Source organism: Salmo salar, chromosome 06, assembly GCF_965601325.2.
Source record: "Salmo salar chromosome 06, fSalSal1, whole genome shotgun sequence".
Classification (NCBI taxonomy): Eukaryota; Metazoa; Chordata; class Actinopteri; order Salmoniformes; family Salmonidae; genus Salmo; species Salmo salar.
The window spans coordinates 42,139,754-42,160,048 of record NC_138296.1 but is presented as its reverse complement, the minus strand read 5'-3'; the positions used below and the strand labels follow the sequence as shown (position 1 = coordinate 42,160,048).

At 39.9% G+C, this 20,295-nt stretch overlaps 1 non-coding gene and 2 pseudogenes across 3 annotated transcripts; 1 reads left to right on the top strand and 2 right to left on the bottom strand.

Moving 5' to 3' along the window:
- Positions 1-2,129: 2,129 nt before the first annotated feature.
- On the bottom strand, positions 2,130-7,226 carry LOC106607345 (uncharacterized; annotated as a pseudogene). Its single transcript, XR_014392672.1, has 10 exons — positions 6,826-7,226; positions 5,899-5,996; positions 5,660-5,786; positions 5,392-5,558; positions 5,116-5,267; positions 4,866-5,010; positions 4,677-4,770; positions 4,482-4,560; positions 4,023-4,099; positions 2,130-3,880 (listed from the first exon to the last, which is right to left on the bottom strand). The product of XR_014392672.1 is annotated as an uncharacterized LOC106607345 (transcript).
- Positions 7,227-7,314: 88 nt separating this feature from the next.
- LOC106607347 (non-structural maintenance of chromosomes element 1 homolog) lies at positions 7,315-15,153 on the top strand. Its single transcript, XR_006770230.2, has 8 exons — positions 7,315-7,443; positions 12,791-12,923; positions 13,151-13,272; positions 13,371-13,448; positions 13,619-13,765; positions 13,874-13,990; positions 14,337-14,463; positions 14,648-15,153. It is a non-coding gene; the product is annotated as a non-structural maintenance of chromosomes element 1 homolog (transcript).
- A 529-nt stretch (positions 15,154-15,682) lies between these two features.
- Positions 15,683-19,052, bottom strand: LOC106607348 (lysine-specific demethylase 8-like; annotated as a pseudogene). The gene is made up of 8 exons (XR_014392673.1): positions 18,913-19,052; positions 17,971-18,429; positions 17,584-17,756; positions 17,355-17,482; positions 17,221-17,268; positions 16,337-16,487; positions 16,144-16,229; positions 15,683-16,016 (listed from the first exon to the last, which is right to left on the bottom strand). The product of XR_014392673.1 is annotated as a lysine-specific demethylase 8-like (transcript).
- Between the last annotated feature and the right edge of the window lie 1,243 nt (positions 19,053-20,295).

Here is a 20,295-nt window from a genome sequence, read left to right as displayed (position 1 = left end):
CCGCATTTTAATGCACTTCTCTTTTTTTCCTACCATGGCAATAGGTTGGGTGTGCTGTTTTCTATTGCAAGTCCTTTCTGGTCCTGTACATCATAGTAAATGTGTGGTACATACAGTGGTGGAAAAAGTACCTAATTGTCATACTTGAGTAAAAGTAAAGATTCCTTAATATAAAATGACTCAAGTGAAAGTCACCAAAAGTAAATGTAATTGCTAAAATATATTTAGGTATCAAAAATAAAAGTATAAACCATTTCAAATTCCTTATATTAAGCAAACCAGACAGCACGGTTTTCAACTTTACGGTTAGCCAGGGGCACATTCCAACACTCAGACATAATTTACAAACAAAGCATTTGTGTTTAGTGAGTCCGCTAGATAAGATGCAGTAGGGATGACCAGGGATTTTCTCTTTAAGTGTGTGAATTAGACTATTTTCCTGTCCTGCTAAGCATTCAAAATGTACTCTTGGGTGTCAGGGAAAATGTATGGAGTAGAAAGTACATTATTTTCTTTAGGAATGTAGTGTAGTAGAAGTAAAAGTTGACAAAAATATAAATAGTAAAGTATAAATAGTAAAATATAAATAGTAAACTACAGATACCTCAAAAAACTACTAAAGTAGTACTTTACACCACTGGGTACATATTGCTAAAGGTGATGCAGACTTTCAGCCTAAAATATGTTCCATTACAAATGCTCACCTTAAAATGCATCTATGTCAACCATTTTATTACACTTGCAACAATTTAGATAGAAAGCTAAAAGTGATTTAATTGTTAGTACCCCATAAAAGTGATGTATATTTTCTCCCTCTAAAAAGGACATTTTAATGTTGATCACTGCAGTTCATTTGTTTTCAAAGCAAGGTTCAAGAGCAGGGCCCATAAATCATAGAGGTGGATGAGGAGCCTTAGAGAAGCGTTGGACCAGTGAGGGCACCAGAGGTCCCACAGTACTTCACAGGTAATTGAGTATTGATTGCATTATAATCAGAATTCTAAAGTGTTCTTCCTTTGTGCTATTTCCTAGTCAATTGTGCAACTTGATCCTTTGCATACAAACATAAAGAAGAATGTGTGGTATAAGTCCTGAAATGTACATTAGCTACTGGAATCTACAAGTGCTCACCTGGTATTTCTAACACTAACTGGACCGACGCTTAACATACCTGCAACGCAGAGAAGTACATAGGTATTTGAGCTATTAAATGACAATGACAGAAAGTGGTGCCCATGACACATTTTCAAGACAACCTTTGAGCTGCCTTTTTATCCTCAACAAAATTCAATTTTGCAATGAAGCCTGTGAAAAGTAATTTCCATCACTTGCATTGCCTGTCCAAAGCATTTGAAGTATGACATAGCTATGAATGCCACCATGCATTCCTGCATTCTTGCTCAATATAAGCGTGACAAGTTGGCATAGCAGACCTGTGGCTCTGTGAAAATGGCCTTTCACAATCCCCTCCGGTGTCTCTACACTTCTATCTTGGCCTTTGTTCAAAACCAGCCTGTCACAAAACCACCACAATACTGTGAAAGAAATTATGCTGAATGCCTCAGTCATTCCAACCATATACTATTATTGATGGTTATTAAACTGTGGCAAACGCCTCACAAGTTTCTGCATGATAAACCATCGCTATGTGTGTCACTAGTCAGGTAATCTTTACTCAAGCTTCACTAGTTAAGCGAAGAGCTTTGAAGGGGAAAAAGTGTTTATGTTTTCTACAATAAACACTACAAAACATGAACTTCATCCTCAGAAAATAACCCTAAACCAAGCCAATTTTTTTGTTTAACCTGATTCGCAACACATCTATGACATCAGAGGCTGGCTCTACTTTGGGTGTGTATTTCCATGGAAGCTGCAATGTACTTGTTTCAATAAACAGTGCAATAAGGAAGTAGGCCTACCCCTTTTCTTTAGAAATTCAACCTCAGTGTTTGCAAGTTATCACTATTTTGTCTATCAAGCATCAGATGCAATGAAACTGTCTGACTATTTTGGGAAGCCATTAGAAGAGAAGTAACTTTTAGAGGCTGGAGACTAGTTTGACGACCTTGATGTGTAATCTAGATGTTATTGTAACGGCTGTCGTAGAGAGGGGACCAAAGTGCAGCGTGTTGATTGCTTATGATGAATATTTATTATAACTCAAAACACTAAAGGAAAAATAACAAAGAGAAAAACAAAAGCGCACAGTTCTGTCAGGTATATAAACTAAACAGAAGACAACTACTCACCAACACAGGTGGGAAAAAAAAAAAAAACTACTTAAGTAGGATCTCCAATTAGAGACAACGAGGACCAGCTGCCTCTAATTGGAGATCATCCCCCAAAAAACAACATAGAAATAGAAAAACTAGAACCTAAACAGATATACAAAACATAGAAAAACACAAAACACCCCCTGTCACACCCTGACCTACTCTACCATAGAAAATAACATCTTACTATGGTCAGGACGTGACAGTTATTGCTCAGTATTTCAACTGAAGTACACACCCTTATTTTTTTACATCCCAGATGTTGAACAACCTGTTTCAGACAGATGAGGCAAAGACAAGACATGTTATATCTCTTCAACAATTAACTGTTGCAGTTCCCCACACACAAATGTTAATTTACAGAAGCTGTACATCCAAAAATGTGGAACATTTCTGGACATGAGGCTACAGCATTTTCATGGCAGAATGGTATTCAAACTGTTTGTATAATATAGAAAAAACATATATATGAGCTCAAGTCCCCAAAATAAAATAAATTGTAAAGTGAAGTGCAAAAGTGTCTTATAATTACACACAATGATAAGCGCTGTCATTGTCTATTTGCATGGCTTGGTCTGAACAGAAAGCAGTAAGAAAGGGACTTCCAGGTATCGGACATTGTCCTCCCTGTGAGTTGGGTATGACATTTAGAGGCATGTTCCCCATGGAGCTTTGAGGGATCTCAGTCTCCAGACACTTGTTCAGCAGTTTGTCTGAAACACACTGATCTGGGCTATTTTGTCCCAGGCTCTGTAAAGTCTGATAATCGCCATCACTCGGGGGGAGGCTGCATCCAGGGTCAGGCAGGCTGTGGTAACGGATCCACATCGTAAATCAGTGGCTCGCTACTGTCCACATCCTGGAAACCCTTAAGTGGCAGTGGCACATCCATGAAGGCATCAGTTCCTCTCTCATTGTCCTTACCGACCGCCTCACTGAAGTTCTGATATCCAGCCACGACACTGATAGCATTGTGAGGTTTGGACACATTGCTGTCATTAGAGCCGTAGATCAGACTGGTGTCCTCTGCTGATGTGGTAGTCTCTGAATCATCACTGGCGCCATCACACGGGTGATATGAAAAGTCGGTTTGCAAGAGGGGTGCACAGTTAGTGGACAAGTTAAGGTCTTGTTGACCAGTACCAAGAAACAGCTGTGGATGGCCATTTTTCAGCACTTCAGCCTCACCAGAATGGTAGGAGTTACAAAAGAGCAGAGGCTGCATAGGAAATGAGGATGTCTTGCTTGTTGTTAACTCTTGAAGGGAGTTGAGGGGCACTGAGGGGGAGTAGGTAATATTGTTGAAACAAAACAACCCACAAGAGCCTCCAGACTCACCCATGAAATGTTTTTTAGTCAGATGATTGTAGTCAGATGAACACACACCAATGTCTCGATTTGACTCAGGGCAGTTAATTTCTGTACCATCATCTGTCATAGGAGGGGCTAAAAGCAATGACTGAGGATTCCCGTCCAAAGGAACAAGGCTGGGAAAGACTTTGCTCAGGGCCTCTTGAAGATGACTAATGATCTGCACATTACTAGGCTCCGGGCTCTTTGAACATGTCTGGGCATAACTGCTCCCATCTACTGTCGAGGGGTTTGTCCTGTAGGGAAAAGACAAGCGGGCAATTTACAGTGAATTAAAGCTTATTTTCATTGCAAGGACTTGAATGCCAACGCGAATAGGACTGAACACGAAGACATCTTTTTAATTTTGCTATGTTTATATTGCATCAATATGCTCACCGTGTTTTTCCTTCAGTGTCCATTTTCAAAGAATCAACATAGATGGAGGATAAAAGTATTTTGGGAGGAGACAATACCTGTGGTGGAGAACAAACATCACTAAATGCAAATACACAAATGGAAGGAATTACAGTAGGAAAGTTATGAAGGTTTACAGTTTATTTAAACATATAATATTTAAGCAATAAGGCCTGAGGAGGTGTGGTATATGACCAATATGGCTAAGGGCTGTTCTTATGCACAACGCAATGTGGAGTGCCTGGACACAGCCCTTAGTTGTGGTATATTGGCCATATACCACAAACCGCTGAGGTGCCTTATTGATATTATAAACTGGTTAGCAACGTAATTAGAACAGTACAAATATTTTAGTTGTCATACCCATGGTATACGTGGTATACAGACAATCAGCATTCAGGGCTCAAACCACCCAGTTTATAATTGGAGATAGAGCCTCACCTTAGGTACTCCTGGAACCATATACAAAAGGTCTGAGTTTGAACATTTAGGAATATTATCCCACAACTTGGTTTTGAGTCTGCAGAGGGGGGAAATAGGAGGATTTGAAAGCCTATAGGGCCAATTTGAAGCTGTATGATAAATGTTTAAGGAAACAGACATACTGTCACCTACAGACATGTCAGGACAACTTACCTAACACTGCACCAAAACAAAGCACTTGTGATGATGATAACAGCAATGCAGCTGAAAACAATGACAATCTGGAGCACTTTCCGAGATGATGCAGCTGTGGAGCAGAGAAGAATATACAATGAGCTACAAGGTGAAAGTGAAATTAAGGTTTGAAAACCCATGGATGATAAATCTCATTTAATCACTTACGGTTAGTGAATTCCAACTCTTCACTCCAGTCACTGAAATGGCCGCTCCAGTCAGTATAGGTTCTGACCTTCAGAGCATAAATGGTGTTTGGCTCCAAGTCTCTGCCAAGTAATTCATGGGAAGTTGTTGATTCATTTCTGGACACCTGTAGGAACAAAGGAAAGGGCTAGAGGGAAAGTTGTCTTTGTGATGTGATAGCAAACAGGGGAATGATGTAATATGAGGGATTTATCATATCACCCTCCTTTACCTCATCTGTTTCTCCTTTCTTTCTGTAGCTCAATTCGGCAACCAAGACCTTAGGAAACAGTGCATTATCAGGGTAGTTTGTCCTCCATTTGACCAGGAAATTCCCATTTTCTGTTGGTTTCACATCTTGGATGGTGGGGGTTTTGGGTTTTACTGTACAGGGCAACGATAGGTATGGTTTGACATATCAATCAATTAAAGCATGGTTTAATTTAATGCAATATTCTTTATAACAGTAATTTTCAAATAGCAATCTGCATATGTAGATGCAACTCACTGCTGCATTTGATACAGAGGACTTTGGAATTTAGGCGTTTCCCAGATTTCCAAAGTGTTGCTTTAAACTCCTCCCCAATAATAAGGTGCATTTGATCAATAGAGCATCCACATTTGGAAACATCATTGGACCGCTCCTTTTCCTTGAAAGTACAATCATTCTTGCCTCTGGGAAATAAGTAAAAAAATAATTCAGTTTTGAAATAAAATATGACTTCCTGGTGAGATTAACATCGACAATAGAAAAACTTTAACAATCATACACTTACCTATTTTGTGCGCCCAATAATTTCAATGTCATGTTGTATTCAGCACACTTAGACTTGTCAGTTGTAAAATGGCAAACCATACTTTTGTCATAGTCGTTGAAGCATTGAAGATTTCCGTCACTCATTGCTACAAGTAATTAACAAACAAAAAGCTTGTCAAATGTTAATCATGATCAGGTAAAAATACTGTGGTTAAATATACTTACATGTTTATAGGCTAAATAAAAAAGACTGCTTACCATCATCAGCTATCAAAGTCCCAAGGTTTGTGACTATAATAAGCAATAGAAACATTGTTGCTGAATACTTGAGAGTAAACCACACAGTATAGTTCAATCTGAAATCAGAAAGAGAAAATGTTTCAAATCAAATTTTATTGGTCACATACACATGGTTAGCAGATGTTAATGCGAGTGTAGCGAAATGCTTGTTTACGGTTAGTGTTTAAATTCCTGCACATTACAATAGGCTACATGTTAGCCTAAATGTGAAACAGTAAGTGATTATAACAGTGGTGTAAATTACTTAAGTAAAAATACTTTAAAGTACTACTTAAGTAGTTTTTTGGGGTGTCTGTACTCTACTTTACATTTCTTTAAAACTTTTACTCCACTACATTCCTGAAGAAAATAATGTACTTTTTACTCCATACATTTTCCCTTACACCCAAAAGTACTCATTACATTTTAAATGCTTAGCAGGACAGAAAATGGTCCAATTCACACACTTATCAAGAGAACATCCCTGGTTATCCCTACTGCATCTGAGCTGGTGGACTCACTAAACACAATTGCTTTGTTTGTAAATTATGTCTGAGTGTTGTAGTGTGCCCCTGGCTATCCATACATTTAAATTGTGCTGTCTGGTTTGTTTAATATAAGGAATTTTGTATTATTTGTACTTTAACTTTAACTTTTGATACTTAAGTATATTTTAGCAATTACATTTCATTTTGATACTTAAGTATATTTAAAACCAAATACTTTAAGAATTTTGCTCAAGAAGTATTTAACTGGGTAACTTTCACTTTTAATTGAGTCATTTTCTAATAAGGTATCTTTACTTTACTTTTGTGGGTCTACAATTGTTGCTTTTGATAATAGACCTAACTTTCCCACTAGATTCCCTTGATTACATACAGATATAGCAAATAGAAAGTCACTCACCCTCACAATGATAGATTATAATTTTGAGGAAGTACTCATTCCTTTAAAAGAACAAACAAACAAAAAAGGAATCTATAATACAGTATATAATCTTCATACGATCTACAGTGATAACAATCATTTGTCACTTTACACGAATAGAAATAGCTGCGGTTTTAACGACTACGAATTGCTTACTGGAAATTATAGTTCCAACAGGACACACCTTTCATGGGAAAGTCGTCCCCCTTGTACGACCATATCACGCTTTGTTTTTGTTTTATGGTTGATTACCAACTTCAAATTCCAACAATGACATCTTAATAAAATTGCAATATTTTTGCAAATTGATCTATTGCCGGGAAGTCCGTTTGCAGATAAAGACATGGAACCCTGAGCCACTGAGTTTCCAATCTAAACCATAGCTACTGTACTATGTTTACACTCCCAGTCCGCTTGGGGGCGGTAGCACCTTGGCTTCAAGGTGGTTTTCCAGAAACACCGTTAACGTAACTACAGAGGAAGAGGTATGCCCGTGCAAGTCTCACTCACAACCCGCGTAAACAAAGCTAGCCAGCTAACGTTTGACAGAAGTAGAAGAACCAGCATAACAACATAGAGCGAGGACTGACTTGCCTGGTGAGTGGGGATGCTGTTGTTTTAAAGTTGTTAACTATTTGTTTTTGCTATACGCTGGTGCTGGTCTATTTTGGCCGGAACATTTGCTGACTTGTTGTTACTGCTGGTTAGCTATCGTTGGCTAGTTGGCTAACGTTGACTGACTAGCCAAATCAAATTTTATTGGTCGCGTTGCCGTACACAGTAGCAGATGTTATCGTGGATGCAGCGATATGCTTGTGTTACTAGTTCCTAACAGTGAAGTAAAAATGTCAAACAACTACACAAATAATAAAAAAACAAGAAATACTGTCAGAACGTCTCCAGACAGTTTGCTAACAACCCCTATATAAGCACGTTTATCAGTATTCAGGATAGTAGCTCATATCCCAGTATTATTCAGGATAAGTTGTTTACATAACGTTACACCTTTGATATCCCGCTCAATATATTCCTCCTTTAAATTCACACGGATTAAATTGAATAGTAACTGATATGGACACTGACTGTAGGCCTATAACCTCTCACATGTACTATAGCTTAATATATTATAACTCAGGCAGAATTATGCATTTCTTAATGGTACAACAAATGTTCATTTTGTCTCGAACAGGAGTGGAGAAATGATTTCTTTCATCTCTTGAGAAAATGCAATGCATGTGTAATATGATATCTTCGACACTGTTATGCAGGTAGACAGTATTTCAATGTATCAGCTAAATTAATTATTATGGCGGATCGAACTGCACAAGTAGCGTACTTTTTGAAGTGATTTATTTAACAATCAGATAAATCGCAACACACAACACCAATGATATGCAAAACTTATCTTGCGCAAAAAAACTACAGTAAACGGGATAAGATGTTTACATGCCACAGTATCCCGTCTAACATAACATGCCTGTGATATGCTTATCGGGGTTTGCCATAACTGCAATACACGGTTTTTGGGGTTTATTGTAAACAGGATATGATGTTTATCTGCGTCAACTCAAAAACAGAATACTTGAGTATCCTGTATAATAATGGGATATAGGTGTGCATGTAACATGGTCATCGTAATCAATATGCAATCTATGCATAAAGTGCCATGGGAAAGTATTCAGACCCCTTGACCTTTTCCACATTTTGTTACGTTACAGGCTTGTTATACAATAGATTAAATAAATACAAATCCTTAGTAATCTACACACAATACTTCATAATGACGCAGCAAAAACAGGTTTTTAGAAATTTTAGCAAATGTATTAAAGTTAAACAGATACCTTATTTACACATGTATTCAGACCCTTTGCTATGAGACTTGAAATTGAGCTTGTGCATCCTGTTTCCATTGATCATCAAATCAAAGTTTATTTGTCACGTGCGCCGAATACAACAGGTCGTAGACCTTACAGTGAAATGCTTACTTACAGGCTCTAACCAATAGTGCAAAAAAGGTGTTAGGTGAACAACAGGTAAGTAAAGAAATAAAACAACAGTAGCGAGGCTATAAAAGTAGCGATGCTACCAACAGACACCGGTTAGTCGTGCTGATTTGAGGTAGTATGTACATGTAGATATGGTTAAATTGACTATGCATATATGATGAACAGAGAGTAGCAGTAGCGTAAAAGAGGGGTTGGTGGGTGGTGGGTGAAACATCCTTGAGACATCCTTGAGCTGTTTCTACAACTTAATTTGGAGTCCACCTGTGGTAAATTCAATTGATTGGACATGATTTGGAAAGGCACACACCTGTCTATAAGGTCCCACAGTTGACAGTGCATGTCAGAGTAAAAAACAAGCCATGAGGTCGAAGGAATTGTCCGTAGAGCTCCAAGACAGGATTGTGTCGAGGCACAGATCTGGGGAAGGGTACCAACAGATTTCTGCAGCATTGAAGGTCCCCAAGAACACAGTGGCCTCCATCATTCTTAAATGGAAGAAGTTTGGAACCACCGAGACTCTTCCTAGAGCTGGCCGCCTGGCCAAACTGAGCAATCGGGGGGAGAAGAGCCTTGGTCAGGGAGGTGACCAAGAACCCGATGGTCACTCTGATGGGAGAACCTTCCAGAAGGACAACCATCTCTGCAGCACTCCACCGATCAGGCCTTTATGGTAGAGTGGCCAGACAGAAGCCACTCCTCAGTAAAAGGCACATGACAGCCCGCTTGGAGTTTGCAAAAAGGCACCAAAAGACACTCAGACCATGAGAAACAAGATTCTCTGGGCTGATGAAACCAAGATTGAACTCTTTGGCCTGAATTCCAGGCTTCAAGTCTGGAGGAAACCTGGCACCATCCCTGCAGTGAAGCGTGGTGGCAGCATCATGCTGTGGGGATGTTTTTCAGTGGCAGGGACTGGGAGACTAGTCAGGATTGAGGAAAAGGTGAATGGAGCAAAGTACAGAGATCCTCAATGAAAACCGGCTCCAGAGCGCTCAGACTGGAGCAAAGGTTCACCTTCCAACAGGACAACAACCCTAAGCACACAGCCAAGACAATGCAGAAGTGGCTTCGGGACAAGTTTCTGAATGTCCTTAAGTGGCCCAGTCAGAGCCCGGACTTGAACCCGATCGAACATCTCTGGAGAGACCTGAAAATAGCCTGATGGAGCTTGAAAGGATCTGCAGAGAAGAATGGGAATAACTCCAGAAATACAGATGTGCCAAGCTTGTAGCGTCATACCCAAGAAGACACTTATTTTCTTAAAACTGCATTGTTGGTTAAGGGCTTGTAAGTAAGCATTTAACTGTAAGGTCTACACCTGTTGTATTCGGCGCATGTGACAAATAAAATTTGATTTGAGGCCGTAATCACTGCCAAAGGTGCTTCAACAAAGTACTGAGTAAAGGATCTGAATACTTATGCAAATGTGATATTATTATTATTATTATTATTATAATTTTAAAAAATAAATTAGCAAAAATGTCTAAACCTGTTTTTGCATTGTCATTATGGGGTATTGTGTGTAGATTGAGTGGGGGGGAAAACGATTTAATCTATTTTAGAATAAGGCTGTAACCTAACAAAGTGGAAAGTCACCAGCCACCCTCGAAGCAGCGTTACCCATGTAGAGCAAGGGGAACAACTACTCCAAGTCTCAGAGCGAGTGACGTTTGAAACGCTATTAGCGCGCTAACTAGCTAGCCATTTCACATCGGTTACACCAGCCTAATCTTGGGAGTTGACAGGCTTGAAGTCATAAACAGCGCAATGCATTGCGAAGAGCTGCTGGCAAAACGCACAAAAGTGCTGTTTGAATGAAGGCTTACGAGCCTGCTGCTGCCTACCACCGCTCAGTCAGACTGCTATATCAAATCATAGACTTAATTATAATATAATAAACACACATATGAGCCTTAAATCATTAATATGGTCGAATCTGGAAACTATCATCTCAAAAACAAAACGTTTTTTTTCTTTCAGTGAAATACGGAATCGGTCCGTATTTTATCTAACGGGTGGCATCCCTAAGTCTAAATATTCCTGTTACATTGCACAACCTTCAATGGTATGTCATAATTACGTAAATTCTGGCAAATTAGTTCGCAACGAGCCAGGCAATGAACGCAAGAGCAGTGACACAATTTCATGTTAGCAGGCAATATTAACTAAATATGCAGGTTTAAAAATATATACTTGTGTATTGATTTTAAAGAAAGGCATTGATGTTTATGGTTAGGTACATTGGTGCAACGACAGTGCATTTTTTGCAAATGCGCTTGTTAAATCATCACCCGTTTGTCGAAGTAGGCTGTGATTCGATGAGAAATTATAGGCACCGCATCGATTATATGCAACGCAGGACACGTTAGATAAACTAGTAATATCAACCATGTGTAGTTAACTAGTGATTATGTTAAGATTGATACTTTTTTATAAGATAAGTTTAATGCTAGCTAGCAACTTACCTTGGCTTCTTGCTGCCCTCGCGTAACAGGTAGTCAGCCTGCCATGCAGGCTTCCCGTGAAGTGCAATGTAAGGCAGGTGGTTAGTGTTGGACTACCCCGAATCCCCCCTGAACAAGGCAGTTAACCCCCGTTCCTAGGCCGTCATTGAAAATAAGAATGTGTTCTTAATCTGACTTGCCTAGTTAAATAAAGGAGTAAAAAAAAAATCGGCAAATCGGTGGCCAAAAATACTGATTGTTATGAAAGCGTGAAATCGGCCCTAATTAAATCGGCCATTCCGATTAATCGGTCGACCTCTACTGGGAATACACGTGCATCTGTTGGCGTGTGGATCAGAAAACCGGTTAGTATCTGGTGGGACCACCATTTTGCCTCATGTAGTGTGACATGTCTTCTTCACATAGAGTTGATCAGGCTGTTGATTGTGGCCTGTGGAATGTTGTCCCACTCTCAATGGCTGTGTAAAGTTGTTGGATATTGGCAGGAACTGGAACAAGCTGTTGTAGATGTCGATCCAGAGCATCCCAAACATGCTCAATGGGTGACATGTCTGAGTATGCAGGCCATGGAAGAACTGGGACATTTCCAGCTTCCAGGAATTGTGTACAGATCCTTGCGACATGGGGCCGTGCATTATCATGCTGAAACATGAGGCGATGGATGAATGGCACGACAATGGGCCTCAGGCTCTCATCTCTCTGTGCATTACGATTGCATTTTATTGATAGCAATTTGGTTTGTTGTTAGTAGCTTATGCCTGCGCATACCATAACCGACCATGGAGCATTCTGTTCACAACGTTGACCGCTCACCCACACGATGCCATACACACGGTCTGCACTCTGCAGTTGTCAGGCCGGTTGGACGTACTGCCAAATTCTCTAAAACGACATGGTAAGCGGCTTATGGTACAGAAATTAACATTAAATACTCTGGCAAAAGCTCAGGTGGACATTGCGACATGCCAATTGCACGCTCCCTCAGAACTTGAGACATCTGTGGCATTGTGTTGTGACACAACTGCATATTTTAGAGTAGTCTTTTATTGTCCCCAGCAGAAGGTGCACCTGTGTAATGATCATGCTGTTTAATCCGCTTTTTGATATGCGACACTTGTCAGTTGGATTGTCTTGGCAAAGGAGAAATGCTCACTAACAGGGATGTAAACAAATTTTGGCACAACATTTGAAAGAAATATGCTTTGTGCGTATGGAACATTTCTGGGATCTTTTATTTCAGCTCATCATGAAACATGGGACCAACACTTTACATGTTGCGTTTTATATTTTTGTTCAGTGTAGCTAACCACTTATCTGTGAGGTAATGTCAGCCTATAATGCAGAGGCAAATTGGCTTGTTGATGTGTGTGCCCAGGCACTAGCAATTCTTGGTCAACCACATTGTGTGAGGTCCAATGGAATCTCACACTCTCAAATGCTGCTTATTCAAAATAGTTGTTGAATGTTTTCTAGGGCTTTCCTTGCACTATGGCTCCACCACTGGGAGAAAGCCATAAAAGGTTCCTGCAAACCATGATGGTCAATGGGATCATTGATGGTGCCAAGGCAAGGGCTCTCCACCGGCATTGCTGTGAGACACACGGTGGTAAGAACAGCATAGCTGCATACTTCAAACTATTTTGCCTCCGGTCCTCTACTGTTTATTTTGTGTCAGCAAAGTTTCTGTATGGTAAACCCTTAAACTCAAAGATCCAGTTTAGACACAATAGAGATTCTCTATTGAAAGTGCCTTTAGGTCCAGGAATAGGTCTGAGAAACTGGCCCAAAATGTTTTTGTTGAGGGCCACTCGCATGTACCCCTTTTTTATACAGCACACTATGCTCATGATAAACTTGATGAATTCATCGAGGTTATCAATGCCCAGCTGCAGCCTATGTTCATGCAGATCAGAAAAGGGATGTCTGAGGAGGATGGTCTTCAGTACCATGCTTTGGTCAGTGACACTAATAAAATTCATTCACAAAGCTCTTTTACTACTACAACCATCATGAACTGCTCTTATTTTTCCTGTTGACATCTTCTCCTGTCCAGGTGAACATGGCTGAAACTGATGTGACCAGGATGTCAACTGATTACGCAGACAACGAGTTAGAATTATTCCGAAAAACAGTGAGTATGCTGTTTTTAGTAAATGGTAAATGACTGACAATAAGACTTAAGAATTAAATAACATTTGAATATCTCTGTAATAACTGGCATGTTCTTATTTTTGTAATATATATATATATATATATATATATATATATATATATATATATATATATATATATTTTTTTTAGATGGACCTGATTGTGGACTCTGACAATGGAACCGCCTCTTCCACAGACATTCTTAACTGTGCCGACAGCCTCCAGACAAAGAAGCTAAAGAAAAGAGAAACTGAACATGTACTGAACAGGCTTGTTCAGGATAAGTGGCTGAATGAGGTGCTGTCTCTGAAGACCCATTCTAGGCATGCAGTTATTGCTTCTTGTGCGCTCTCACTTTCTTGTGCCACTGATTGACTTGCAATCTGTGTTTTGTCTTTTCTTCAGAAAAATGGTGACTACTCTCTCTCCACTCGATGTATAATGGAGATGGAGCAATATATTCGGTTGTTGTATCAAGACCAGGTCAAGGTCTGCCACATCTGTCACAATGTGGCCTTGCAGGTAAAGTGATACAACTTCAATTTAAATTACAGTAAATAAGTTGCATCTAATGTATTCCTCCTGCTAGCTAAATTGGACCCCGTGTCAAATCCAAATTGGTGGAACATCTGCTTTTTGTCAGATTCCCAAACTCCCTTTTCTCAATCCTCTGCTCAAAGGAAGATTTTAATGTTGCATGTGTAATGTTTTGTTGGATATGCTTCTCGTGAATGGTGTAGTTGCTACTCAAAATATGTTGACTGAATTTTAAATGGGATTGACACCACTGATATAGCCTGGCTTTCTAGGCAAAGCATTTGGTTTCATGCTTCATTTTTGTAATAATCTGGTCTTTTTTACCTCTCAGTGCCAGATGTGTGAAAATCCTACATGTGGCATCAAAATCCACACCCCTTGTGTCGCCAGATACTTCAAAGGAAGGACTGATCCACGATGCCCTGCCTGTGAGGACTTCTGGCCACATGAGATCCCAGGTAATAATGTTACACTGATCAAAGAATTGCAACACAAGTGGTACCATGATAGATTGTATAGACTATCATAGTTTGTATAAAGGTCTGTGTATACATATCACTTTCATCTGTTTCGACTCAGACGAAGAATAAACATATTTACCTACCTTATCTAGTCATTCATATGATTTCCTCTTCCCTATAGATGTGTATAGACCTCCGTCCTCTCAGAGCGAGACTCAGTCAGCAGCCAAAGAGAACACGGCCCCCACCCCCACTCCTCGGTCTACAGCTCAGACCCGGAGGACCAAGAGGTCATAACCTCACGGATGCATGTATAGCTGTCAGAACTTTCAGTACAATGTTTTGCCTTCATTCAAATGTACAGTTTATCGTACAGATAAATTGAGTTAAGTTTGAATGTTGAAAAAACGTTTTTATAATTGTATATCAGATGTTAGATTCTTTCAGGAGAACATCTTTCATTGAATCGTCAACGGTCTCCCGTGAGCTCCACTCTAACTTGATTATCTTAATTTTATTAAGTTACTTTCTAGGGGAGCAATTCTGGGAAGTGTGGCAACTACTTCAATCATTCTTTCAGGCAGTTTAAATGGGAAGCTGTGTTTACATAATTTGTGCCTGTGGTTCATTAGGTTGTTAAATTAGAATAGTACTGCCTTATTTGAATAAATTATGGAAATTACCTAATCTTTGAGTATCTGCAGGAATAATTTGGGAACAATTAAATATGCTAATTTGAAAAAGCATACCCTATCAAATTAAATGGGTAACAACTCCATATTTTATATGCAGTAGGAAATGAGCATACATTAACTGCTCCTTCATTTAATTTAGTAATGAGTGGAAGCAAGCGCCAATCATGCAGCTAGCTTGGCATTCAATGTGTGCCATAATCACATTCAAGTGTTGACAGATTGAACACAACTGGCTTTCCTTTGTCATGGATATGAGGTGGGATACTTTTAATTATGTAAAATAGCTATAGTGATATGCTATTTTCCTCTACTCAAGTTAATTGAGTTGAGCAGATTTCCCATAATTCTTCAATATGAATTGCCTTTAAGTTGCGAACTATGTAAATTGAGACTTGTTTCCAACCTTATTCCTTTTTGAATTACCATTGACACTTAACCATGAATTTGTTCATAGAATCAGGTGTTTTTAAAGCCATTTGGTGGGCGAGGCTCAGAGTGCTGAAGCAATGAAAGGACAGACATGTTAATGATTGTTTAAGAAAATAACATTCAGCCCTAAGTCACAACATACGTGAGCACAGGACTAGCATTTTACAAGACCACTGCAATAACTAAAATTCTGACTAAAAGCAACCTGAATCTGGATCCCTCATCATGGGTCATGACCACCAGAAGCTCACAGGAAAGCTCAGCTCCAAAGAACGCACGTAATGCCAGTGCTTGACTGGGATGAACAAGACCTCCCCAGGCTGCAACACACACTCTAGGTAGGAAGCCTTCACAAACTCTGGGAATCGCACCATGTCTGGGCTCTCCACCTGCATTAAAGAAAGCTTTGTGTTTAAATGGCAAACACTTTACTAATTTCTCCCATTCAAAGTATGCAGCACTAACAGCTTAGGTAGAGCACTTATATGCTAGATTGTTTTTAAGATCATAGACCTGGTGCATGAAGAGATTTAAAATTGAATTTTAACCTGACGTGTTGTGTGGGAGCTGCAATTGGTGAGGGTAGAGTTTCTCAGTGTCCTCAGGGGAATACAGACAAGTGTACTTTCTCCCAACCACCTGTTACACAATAGGGAAACCATGCAGTCACCAAATTATGATTGGAAAAAATGCAGGGTCCAAATTGCTGCGAGTCTGATCCTACTCGCTGGATGTGTTGGACTCACCTGAGCCAGGAAGTTCTGTTGAGGATCCTGATGAAGAGGGGGACACTGTACCTCCTGGCCCAAACCAAGCATTGATCGTGATGTCATCGTCATCTCCCTCACCAAGACAACAGTAGTCAGGGATACGGATGTTGTCTTTCAGCTCGGGGACCTTGGAGAAGAGTACATTGAACAAAATACTGTTTTTGTAACTGAAAAACTTGTACGCTTTAAATGTATTTTGTACAATACAACAATGGAGGCAAGGATTATAGAAGCCTGTATCCTACATTTCCAGTAAAATATACGTTGTAATTTAGTCTTATAGTGAACAAAAATATAACCGCAACAATTTCAACGATTTTACTAATTTACAGATCATATAGGAAATAAGTCAATTGAAATAAATTCATTAGGCCCTAATCTATGGATTTCACATGACTGGGCAGGGGTGCAGCCATGGGTGGGCCTAGGATGGCAGGGGTGCAGCCATGGGTGGGCCTAGGATGCCATAGGCCCACCCACTGGGGAGCATTGCCAATTGCACGTTCCCTCAAAACATGAGACATCTGTGGCATTGTGTTGTGACAAAACTGCACATTTTAGAGTGACCCTTTGTCCCCAGCACAAGGTACACCTGTAATGATCATGCTGTTTAATCAGTTTCTTGATATGCCACACCTATCAGGTGGATGGATTATCTTGGCAAAGGAGAAATGCTCACTAAGAGGGATGTAAACAAATTGCTGCAGAACATTTGAGAGAAACATTTCTGGGATCTTTTGTTTCAGCTCATGAAACCATCACTTTACATGTTGTGTTTATATTTTTGTTATGTATATAATCAACACTGACATCCTCACCAAAATCTGTTATGTACAAAACAGGACAGGGCAATGACCAACCTGATCAAATAGCTGGTGCTGAGCAAGATATCCCAAACTTGATGTGTCCTAATGTGAGTGAGAGAGAGCAGGATTAGGCATTGAGTGAAAAGAGTCTATCCTTGGGGCAATATTTTTCATGAGGAAGTACTTACTTTCACAATATAGCGATCGATGAATTCATTGACCGTAAGGAGTGTCTGTGACCATTCCTCATCGGTATATCTTGAGCCCACTTCAACAGGTAGTCTGACAACCAGCAACAGTTTGCAGGTATTCTATGCTTTGCAAAGGGAGAAAACAAAATCAACAGAGGTGTCTAGGGGACTATGAGAAGGTAAGGGCAAGGGACTAGAGAAGGACACAAAATAAAGAAAAAGGTACCTCCAAGGGTGGTTTTTGAAGGCTGGCCAGTGATCTATGATACCCCCTAATATGACTGGCTTTTGGGGATCCAAGTAATCTTTCATGAAGCTCTCCAATGATGGACAGAGTATCCTTGGTACTGCCAGAGCCTGCTTGACCACAGGCACTGACACAGAGTCAACCTTCATTTTCTGTTGGGAAGAATTTAAACATAGCATAATTTAAACATAGCATAAACTAACAACACACAGTTTGACTTGGAGAATAAGCAATATGCAAAATAAAATAGCCTACTAGCCTTTAAGAAAATTATGAGAAAAAACAAAAGGGATATGACACAGGCTCACATAGACTGGTTATAAAGCAAGAGGCCACAACATACACAGTATAAGATATGAAATCCACCTTGGCACTAACTCCTTCACTAGGATCCTTCTCATTGGAGTGCCTCTTCCCAATTTCATTTTGCAGGATCCTTACAATGGTTTGTAAAATATTGTCCATGATGGCTGCCCCCATGAGCAGGCCCAAGTCACACGTCAGTATGACCTCCTGCACTGTAGCTGGTGAGGCATCATCGCGGCATAAGGCAGCTACTTTGAACAAGCAGCCATATGAATACAAACACCACTCCTTGTCCACATCACGCCACGTTCCTGTGTTGAGCTTCTCCCAGGAAAAGTCCAAGATGATCTGAGCGTTTTGCCTCCATCGACCGCTCCCGGTGTACAGCTGCTGCCTGCAACGTTTCAGCACATCCACCACACAGGGCTCAACCTTTTCACTGAAGTCAAGTGGAAATTCTGCCTCTGTCACGGGCAAAGCAGCAGAGATAGCTGACCACAGTTCTGCCATAGACTAGTGCTGTGGAATAGAGAGAACTGTTAGACCCAATCAAAAGGTACAGTGCACAATCAATCTGGTCTGAAAACCACTAATGTTATAACCATACACTTAGCTAGCTGGGGGCTGCCTACCTGCAAAGCCTTTGCTACCTGTTAACTATAATGAATACACAAGACTTCTATTAAAACCACAATTTTCCATATCCTTCCTCAAGTGTGACATGATGTCACTGAATTAAATTTGAAGAGACAGAGATTTTCAGGGAGCGAGACCCCTGCACCTCGAGTCTGGTAAGAGCAAGAAAAAAAAGACCCCTATCCCCAAATATTGTTACAATGGATCAGATATCTAATGAAATACTGTTTGGCTCTTCCCCAAGCAAACGTATCATCACTGGGCACATGTTCTCTTTAATACCCCGAGAATGAGATTATAAAATGTGGACAAATAAATAGTAAACGGTCTAGTAATTTGGATATTGCACAAAACACTTTTAGTTACCGTTGTTGACATGTGTAGACGCTGGTGTTGCAATAAAAGAGCTCCGTGTAGAAAACGAATACATTATTTATGTTCCTTGTCGACGTAATGATAGGGTTCGATCATGCAAACAGTAATATCACATTATTTTGCACATGAAGCACATTTTTCGTAAAAAACAACGTTATTAAGCAAAATACATCTATCCTGCCAGCTCCTGTCTGAAGAGTGGACAATTTGTATTCTTCAGCTGTGCTGACTAGTGACATAGTAGCCCTGCAGCCGCCAAATGGCGCTATTATTCTTTATGTATTTGTAATTTGCCATTGGCTAACCTAATTTAGCAGGTTTAAAATATACATAAAAAGACGCCTGTCCCCGCATTCGTTTTTACGGGGAAACGAAATTTAGGTTGAAAATGCTGTACTGTAACTTACCCCAGATTCTCCCATCACCATAGAACAATGGTTAGTTATAATTATAAACTCGGTGGTTCGAGCCCTGAATGCTGATTGGCTGACAACTGTTGTATATCAGACAGTATACCATGGGTATGACAAAACATTTATTTTTACTGCTCTAATTACGTTGGTAACCAGTTTATAATAGCAATAAGGCACCCCTGGGTTTTGTTAGGGTTGAACTGGCTATTTGTATGCATAACCTTTATAATATACCGGGGAAGCTATGCTACAATATTAAGTATATAAAATACGGATAAATCAACTGTTGAAGACAGGAAGAACGACACCCGGCGACAGGAAGTGCGTCACTAGGCTGGGACCAGCCTGCACGCCGACGATAGGAGGCGCAAGTTTAAACCACGCTCCTCCTCCCTCTGACAGGCCAGCATTGAGCGGGAACTATCTCTGTCAGAGTATAAAAGAGAGAACAATAGAATGTGACGCTCTCTTCTTCTGTCTGCCCTGCGAGGTGTCACAGAGAGACCGTATACGAACGACATATTTACCATACACGTGTTTGCATTAATTAAAGTACAGCTAAATCAGAAGTTACTATGTGCTGACTATTTTGTTCTGATACCAGAAACGAATTGACGCAACTTTAACAGTTTTGTGGTATATGGCCAATATACCACGGCTAAGAACGTGCCTAAAAACAGCCCTTAGTCGTGGTATATTGGCCATATACAACCTCATGCCTTATTGCTTAAATATATTTGACTGTATCCCTGGTGGTGATGCAGGTGCGGGTTGAATAAAGAGAAAACTATGCATAAAAAAATCCATAAATGTATCATTCTTGTGCAATTCATATCTAGGGCCTTCATTTTTTCTCTCCTTTAATTTTATCTGGCATTAGTGCTTAAGCTCAAGCTTTAGGGCGTAACTGTAGGCAATCGCCAAATACACATCAATTGCCAAATGCTTTTGGGAACTTGGG